This window comes from Manis pentadactyla, chromosome 10, assembly GCF_030020395.1.
Source record: "Manis pentadactyla isolate mManPen7 chromosome 10, mManPen7.hap1, whole genome shotgun sequence".
NCBI lineage: Eukaryota > Metazoa > Chordata > Mammalia > Pholidota > Manidae > Manis > Manis pentadactyla.
Window position 1 is genome coordinate 48,937,383 of NC_080028.1, and position 9,176 is coordinate 48,946,558.

The 9,176-nt window shown below is 35.0% G+C and overlaps 1 pseudogene; it reads left to right on the top strand.

Moving 5' to 3' along the window:
* Positions 1-8,002: 8,002 nt before the first annotated feature.
* On the top strand, positions 8,003-8,933 carry LOC130679343 (olfactory receptor 6C2-like; annotated as a pseudogene).
* Positions 8,934-9,176: the final 243 nt, after the last annotated feature.

The window sequence follows — 9,176 nt, forward strand, 5'->3', positions numbered from 1 at the left end:
ATATTGGTGTGCTTTTTTCAATTTTCTTTCAGTTTGGTTAATTTTTATATTTTCTATCACTAAATCATTTTTGCATATTTTTCTCTTCTCCAAGATGATACAAACCAGCTCATAACCACCTTCAGTCATTCCAGACATCTTTGTTTATTTTACATTATTATATCTTCAAACTTCACACTTCTTACTTTTGTGAGAGTTTCATCATTTGCTCAGGAAGAAAAACAGCTGTCAGTATTTTCTCACCATCATATCAAACTTCCCTCAAGTTTTCATTATCCACATTTGGAGTAATTTCTGTTTGAATATCACCAAAAAAATATTTATATCATTTCTTTTTCTACATCTAATTAATATTTTTTTGTTGTTACCTTGTTGTTTTCAATGTATGTTCAAATAAACCCAGCTCAGTTTTTTAAAAAAATGTAAACCTTCTTCTCAAAGAGTTTCTATACCTTCTCTAACATGGGGCTATGCCAAACATATTTGCTCCATCAGTGTGTCTTTCTCCTTTTTTATTTATCTCTGCTGTCAGTTTCTATGACTTCTACGTTATGTCTCTGGGCTTCAATATCATAGGATCTCGGGCCTCATTGATTACTTTTTGTCAATATGCAGTGACATAATTTGAACAGCAGATTTTTACCTGGTTTATACAAAGTGTCTAACCCTCACAGATACAGGAACCAAATTATCTCTCAGTAGGTGAATGAATAACCTGTGATACATTTAGACAAATGAAATATTATACAGCATTTAGAAGAAATAAGCTATCCAGACACAAGAAGACATGGAAGAATCTTAAATGCATATTAGTACATGAAAGAAGATTATCTGATAAAACTGCATACTATATGATCCCAACTGTATGATGTTCTGGAAAAGGCAAAACTATGGAGATAGTAAAAACATCAGTGGTTCCCTGGGGTAGGGGAAAGGGACAGAGGAAGCAGTTTATATGCTTTACATGAAAATCTTCATTTGTCTTCATTAATGTCTTACATATTAATATCAGGAGAAAGTTTTAAAAAATTAGTAGTAAACTGAAACAGGAATCACCTTTGTAGAGATCTCAGAAGAAGCCAATTCTTTTCTTCTTCAGCTTTATTGAGATATAATAGACAAATAATATTGTGTATATTTTAAGTGTATGACAGGATAATTTGATATAAGTATATACTGTGTAATAATAACATAATAAAAAATTAACTTAGTCAACACATAGATCACCTCACATAGTTACCACTTGTGTGTATATATGATGAGAACATTTATGATCTACTATCTCTGCAAACTTCAAGTATACAATATATTGTTAACTATAATCACTATGCTCAGACTACAGAAAAAAACAAGAGAGAAACCACTTCTTAACTGTATTAAGGGAATGTGGAATTTCAGGTGACCATGCTCCCTAGCAAAAATAAACATAAACCATCCTGAAGAAAGGCAATAATACACTAAACCTCAAATTGTCTGTGTGCATTTCACACACAATGTATTACATTCTATAAACCATAGCAATACATAGAGAGAAAAGCACATTATTTTTTAAAACAAAAAAAGAAAAGATTACTATCAATGTAGAAAGAGACCAATGGTGATCCAGAAAATGGAGTTTAACAAGGGCTTTACATTTTCCATGGAGAATAATAAAAAAGTTTTTGGCTGAGAAATTCCAAACCTAATGAAGCAATGACAAGTGACAGACTCAAAAGTCACCGGCAACATTTCATGAGATAAAGACAAAGAAATCCAGTAAAACACATGATAAAACAGATGAAAACCAAAGACAAAGAAGATATATAACGAACAGCCTATGCAAACACAGATTACCATCAAATGGCAACAATAATAATAGCAGCTAATAGCTCCACAAATCAATTGAAGAGAGAAGAAAATGAAAAATCCTAAAAGTGAATCCTAAAAGAAAATGAGTGTCAACTCAGAATCCTATTATGCGCCATGTGAAGATACACTATAAAAAGAGGTGAAATAAGACATTCAGAGCAGTAAAATCTAAGAGGATTCTTCACCAGATGACCCACACATAAAGATAAGAATTAACAGAGGAAGGAAGAATGGAAGAGAGGAATAAATAAGGATTCAGGTATTAGAAAATCTAAGTGAATATTGATCATCAGATTAATCAAATCAGTCTGAATGGCTTGAAAATATTAAAATTAAAATACATTTTTTAAAAAGTGTAAGATTGAGGAGTTGTGTGACAAATGACATTAAAGCATGTCAAATTAATTGCATTATCCAGAAAAATGTAAAAGTAATCACACAATTTAAGTCAAATTAAAGTCCAGATATATACCCTCAAGCAAATATTTCAGAAGTACTAAAAACAAAACAGAAAACTCACCAATTATTAAGCTTCTATGTGAGAAAATGAATCATATGAAAGACAATGTTAAATACAAAAGAAAGCAAGAAATAAAAAATTGTGCTGAGCAAACAAAATAAAGCAAATAATAAAATTATGGATTTAAATTCAATATAGTATAAAATTCAATATTATTCAGTGCAGTGACTCCTCTGTGACTTAGACAGACAATAATGTATCATAAGACCAGAACATCCATTCTATTAATTCACAAGTATTATAGACAAGAATCTCAATTGTGCCAGAAAAGCTGTTTCTCAGTCCTTGCAACACTCCGAGACTTGTTTCCTTTGGAAGTCCAAGTACAATAATACGATTATTCTCATGGATCAGTGCAGATCTACCTAAGCGTAGAAGCCCCAGGCTTCCCTGGAGTTAAAGTCTCTTGTAATAATTCACAAACAGAGACTCCATGGTGTCTACAGGGACCTGCCAAGTGACAAGAGTTATCACATTCAGGGAAGCCCAAAGCTATGGTTACCCAATCGTTATTTTTAGTTTGCTAAGAATCCTGCAGTACATATATATTTTAAAAATCAGGGTGAAAATTGCTATAAGTGATATTGCCTAGTAACACAGTTGACATATCATTTTTAACAGCTAGAAGATCTTAAAAGACAGTGTTAATAAGTTTAAAACATAGTTCATTTCTCTTGTACAAAAGGAAAATCTTTTGTTTAAACTGTTGCTTATAAATCTATATGGAATAAATGCTTTCCTTAAATACAAACCTTGTTAAAAAAATATTTTTTTAAAACACACATGTTTTCTTACAAGAGATACAACCAAAATATGTACACAAATTTCAAGTAAAATCATGGAAAATATAATACAAATTGTAAAAGCTATAGACGGTGTAACTAAATTAATAATAAGATGAAATAAGATCAAATAAAAATAATCTATAGGGGTAAAGAGAAAGATTTCATAATGATAACATTTTCACAGCAAATATAATTTCCAATTTGTATGTCCTTAGAAACAGAGAATCTATACACAGAGCAAAAATCATTAGAACGTTCAAGAGAAATAGACAAATTCACAATGAATAATATAACAGGCCACTCTCAGAATGGGAACTAGGTGCAGCCTCTAGGACAAACAGTATGGAGGAGTCTCAGAAAATGAAAGATGGAAATACCACACGAACCAGTAATTCCACTTATGGGAATTTACCACAGAAAACAAAATTACTAGTTTGAAGAAACATGCACACTTTTGTTCATTGCAACTTTATTTTAAAAAGCCAACATATGGAAGCAACCTAAGTGTCCATCAATAGATGAACGGATAAGGAAGTGGCATGTATAGACAATGGAATGTTACTCACTCATAAAAAGAGACAGAAGGAAATCATGCCATCTGTGACAACATGGATGGACCTAGAAGATACAGCACTAAATGAAATGTCAGACAGAGGAAGATAAATACCATATAATTTTACTTACATGTGGAATCTAAAAATTAAACAAATAAAACAGAAATATACTCATAAATACAGAGAATAAACTGGTGGTTGCCACAGGAAGGGGAGTGGGAGAATAGGTGAAATAGATGAGTGGGGATAAAGAGATAGGAACTTCCAATTATAAGGTAAATGAGTAATTGGGATGGACGATTATACTAGACATGTTATGAACTCCTCCCGACAGGCATTTGTAAGATGAAGGTCATAGCCAGGGATACATTTCTGCAGCCCTAAGTAGTCACCATGCAGTACAACTTCAAGAATATAAAGAGATAAACCTTCCAAATCCCTGGAATTTATATCTCAAAACAATATTACTCTACTTAAAACTGTCAACATTTTCTAAACTGCAAATATTCTTTTGTGATGAACAATTTAAGTAGAAATACTTCCATCCCTCCTAAGCATTTATTAGTTCAATGGGAAAGTCCCATTAGCATCTGAATTATTCAGTAGAGAGTAATCGGGTGACTGAGGGGAGAGAGGGACCCTTGTTCTTCAGGAAGCGCTGCACAGGAGAGCAAGGCTGAGGGGGCTATTTCCCTCGGGCAGTTTTTGCCTGGTGTGTATTCGATGGGTGTGGGGCTGGGTATTAAAAAGGAGATGACAGCAAGGATGTCAACTTTTTTGTAACTTCATAGTTGCACTTTTTGTAGCCCTGAAGCTGTTGAGAGAGAATTAATTCTTAAATAAACCTGAAATCAAAGGGCAAGGCAAAAAATAAGGCATGGTTAGTATTAGCACAGTATTTTACTCACATTAAAGAGAAACCATTAATAAATTGATCCTATCTAACAGGGACAAAAATAGCATTTGCATATAGGAAGAGGATTGAAGTATACAAAAAAATCTCAGAGTTTGAAAACAAAGAATTCTGTTTTTCTTTCAGTAAGATGCTGTTTGGTATGAGTGGCTTAAAACAAGAACATTCCTTTGGGAGAGGAAATACGTTCCATTATTTATTGATTTCCCAGACCTCATGTCCTTTGCAGGCAACATTTTAAAGCCAACTGAGGAAAAATACATTTCATATAACAAATGAATTGTTCCCTGGGGAGATTTGCCTGTAGGTGATGGAGAAGTAGCAGGAAGGAATTCTCAAGACTGTTTTTCAGATAGGACATATTTTCACTGCTACAATTCTAAGTGATTAGTACGGGTTAAGGACAAGGAGTGATTATTGCTCTGTGAACAGAAATAGCACCTTTTCTTCTTACTGAAGAATATACACAATGGTCACAGGTAATATCAACAAAATAAGACTCAAAATATAGGAAAAAGAAACCAGTTAACATGTTACTCATATTTCTTGGTTGTCTGAAATTATAATGTAAAAATATAAATCAAGTGACTGCATGTGACATAGGGACAGAACTAATTAGGAAGGTGGTGTGGGTATGTGATAATGAGGCAACAACCTTCCTTAATTGTCTGTGTGGATCTCAGCCATCAATATGACATGAAACTCTTGATCATCATACTAATAATATTTCTAATTTTTTATTTCTTCAATGACACCAAATCCCTTTCCCCCTCTGCCTGGCTCTAATTCTTTAGGTCTGTCTGAGTTTAGGAATCTATATTAAGAAAACCCACTTGGTGATCCTATTTCAGAGAGTTGTACACATTTAGAAACCTTGTGAGACACAAATGTTTCTGGAGAAATTGAACATTATTTGAACAAACACTGAAATAACTACAGTGAATTTTTATATAAATGAAGTGATTGTCATGATACAGATACTAGCCCTGTACTTTGCACTATACTTAACCACTGGATGGAATACTTTTAAAATAGTTTGTCTCAGCTTTTCCATTAGCCAAGAGGAAGTAAGTCCTGATGTAGAATTAAGTGGTTTTGCTCTAATAAGAAAGAGAATGAGGCACTCTCCACAGTGTGAGAAGAGGAGTGAATTCTGTAGGCACACAGTAGGTGATGTCAGCTCTGAAGAAGAAAAGAAAGCAAAAAGTAAAATAAGCATAGTCTCTAAAAATGTTGTATAGTGGTAAATTCTGGGCAATGGGATAAAAATCTAAGTACGTAACAAGCAAGAGGTTCAGGACAGAGATTTCTAGGAATGAACCAACATGCCAACATCACCAGATGGAGAATCACAACATCAAAGGTAAAGTCAAGTTCATAGGCCACAGGAAAATGTCTGGAAAAGGAGGATACACAAAGTTTAAAATTGATATTTTGCAGACCATGTGAATAAGAATGTACATGAAATGACAGTGCAGTGAGAAACAGACATGAAAAAGGATGTCTAACCGATGAACCAGAATTGAAGCACACAGCTCAGTCTCAGCACACGGACAGCTGTTTTATTTTTCAGTTCACATTTACATAATGCCTTTCATGTGACAGATATGAGGGAACATAACTATATACAAAATATAGCCTCTATGTGGAGAAGTTTACAGAAACAGAGGATAAATATACATACACAGAAGTATACAGTGTGGTATGTTCCAAGACATGATAGGCAACAACTGCTTGGAAATAACACAGAATCAGAATCTCACACTCTGGGTGGTAAATGAAGACCTACTTGAAGAACTGACACCTAAGGAGATCCCTGAAGGACCAACAGGCACCAGTCAGTCAGAGGATTAGCCCTTGCCAAGGAGACAGCATGTAGAAAAATAAGAATTACAAATAGTCAATATCAGTGGAACTTAAGTTCTGAGGAAGAAAGTTCAGGGATTGTAAGTGATGGGAGAGAAAATAAGGAAGGTCCTGTCCAGGAAAAGCCTGGCAAACCACACAAAGACATTGATCTTTATCCAGAAACAGCTAACACTGGAAGAGGAGAAGGCTGAGAGGGAGCCTGATCTCACGTTGAGCACATGGCATGTGACATGTCTGTGGAACTTGCAACTCCTGACGCATATTAGCAATGCTTTTCATTGGGAATAGTTCTGGCCTTTGGAATCCATCATATAAATGACAATGAAATCAATGGCAAGGAGTGAAATCACCTTGTAGAATATGGAGTAGGAAGAGCCACAAACAGAAAACAGGAAGGGAGAGGTCTCAACATAGAATATTGGGGAACAGCAATACTTCATAGACAAATAGTGAGGAGACTGTGTAGGTCTTGAAGGAGGAGAAAATCAAAACGATGACATGGAATCCATTTAAAGAATGGCTGAACTTAAATTTAAAAATATATTGTGGGGATGCCACACAAAATAACTTCAAAAATTGTGTCATGGCTCCAACAGTAGTGAAGTTGCTGCAGGTGTGAGGAAAAGCAGCAGTGAGTTACAAGTGAAAGTCAAGTCTCGGAGGCTAAAATCCTACATTGAGCATGGGTACGCAGAGAAGGTGCTGACACTCTATCTTTGCAAAGGAATTAAAAACTGTAACGAACAAAAAGCACAGCCTAGAAGACTATATTTAGTGATATTAAATGTAGTTTTATCTTCAGGGGCTGTCAGAGAAATCTGATGACAGTTAGTAAGCTGAAAAATCACCTGAATGCTTATGAAGATATTCCATTTGTAAATATCTTGAACACAATGGTGTTTTGTACTTTAGTTAAAATAGGTGTACATCAAACCACCTTTGAGTTAAGAGTAAGGACTACAGACAGAGAAGAATAAAGAGACAAAGGACAATCTCAGGCTCCTGAGTTGTGCATTTTTGTCATTGTTGTTTGTTTTGCAGGATAAATGCATCTTACCCATAAAGCAACCTGAGTCACAATTGAAGGGAACTCATTTTCTGAATTATCCAAATATGCTCCATTTACAAGGTTTGTTGGATAAAGACTGTTTAATTAAACATCAAGTAACATGGTCTTTTTTCCCCTTTATTTCTAAATCTAGTCCATGTAATGAATTATTAAAAAATCAGCAATGCTTTTTAATTTTGAAAGGCAAAGAATGATGTGAGAAAAAGTTGGATTATTTTACAACATAAATTCTGAAGCAATAATCTGTTACTCATACATGGAATATTCAGAAAGATTATTGGACTACTGGCAATGTTGATTATGGTGTGAAAGGAGGAATTTATTGGAGCCTTATTTGCTTGGCTTTTATAAGCACAGTCTTTTGCTACAGAATTTGAGTATCTATCTCTTCCTGAACTCTCTTTGATATTTACATGCTTACTGAGCAGAGTTCAAAAGCCAGTGATGAGAAACCACACAGAAATAACAACTTTTATCCTGTTGGGACTCACAGATGATCCTCAACTGCAAATCCTGCTTTTTATCTTCCTATTTCTCACCTACATTTTGAGTGTAACAGGGAACCTGACTATTATCACCCTCACATTGGTAGACTCCCATCTGAAAACCCCTATGTACTTTTTCCTCGGAAATTTTTCCTTCTTAGAAGTGTCATTTACCACTGCCTGTATTCCTAGATTCCTGTACAGCATGTCAACTGGGGACAATACCATTACCTACAATGCTTGTGCCAGTCAAATATTTTTTGTTATTCTCTTTGGAGCAACAGAATTTTTTCTCCTGGCAGCCATGTCCTATGACCGCTACATTGCTATCTGTCAACCCCTGCATTACATGACCATCATGAACAGTAGGGTCTGTACCTTATTAGTCCTCTGCTGTTGGGGGTCTGGCTTGGTGATCATTCTCCCACCCCTTAGCTTGGGCCTCCAGCTTGAATTCTGTGACTACAATACAGTTGATCATTTTATCTGTGATGCAGGTCCCTTCCTAAAGATCTCATGCTCAAATACACAGGTAATAGAAAAAGTGGTTATTCTTGTGGCTGTATTTGGACTCATCATCACCCTAGTGTGTGTGATTCTGTCCTACACACACATCATCAGGGCAATTCTCAGGTTCCCCTCTGTTCAACAGAGAAAAAAGGCCTTTTCCACCTGCTCTTCCCCACATGATTGTGGTTTCCATCACCTATGGCAGCTGCATCTTCATCTACATCAAGCCCTTGGCAAAGGAGGAGGTGGCCATAAATAAGGGCATCTCAGTGCTCACTACATCTGTTGCACCCTTGTTGAGCCCCTTCATTTACACCCTAAGGAATAAGCAAGTGAAACAAGCTTTTAATGACTCCATAAAGAGGATTGCATTGTTCTAAAAAAAAATCAGTTTTGATGAATCAAAGTAAAATGAAAGAAGAAAATACTCTAAATGTTTAACTACAGCTTCTAATTTATTTCAATGCTTTGTGCCTATAATTCAGTCATATTAACCTTATCAGAGACATGTAATACTGCATCCTACACTCACCTTAAACAATTTCCTTGTTCTTCTTTGAAACCAAAATTCATAGGTGGTGTTTTCCCTCATTGTGAAACTATAAAACATATTCCCAAGTAAT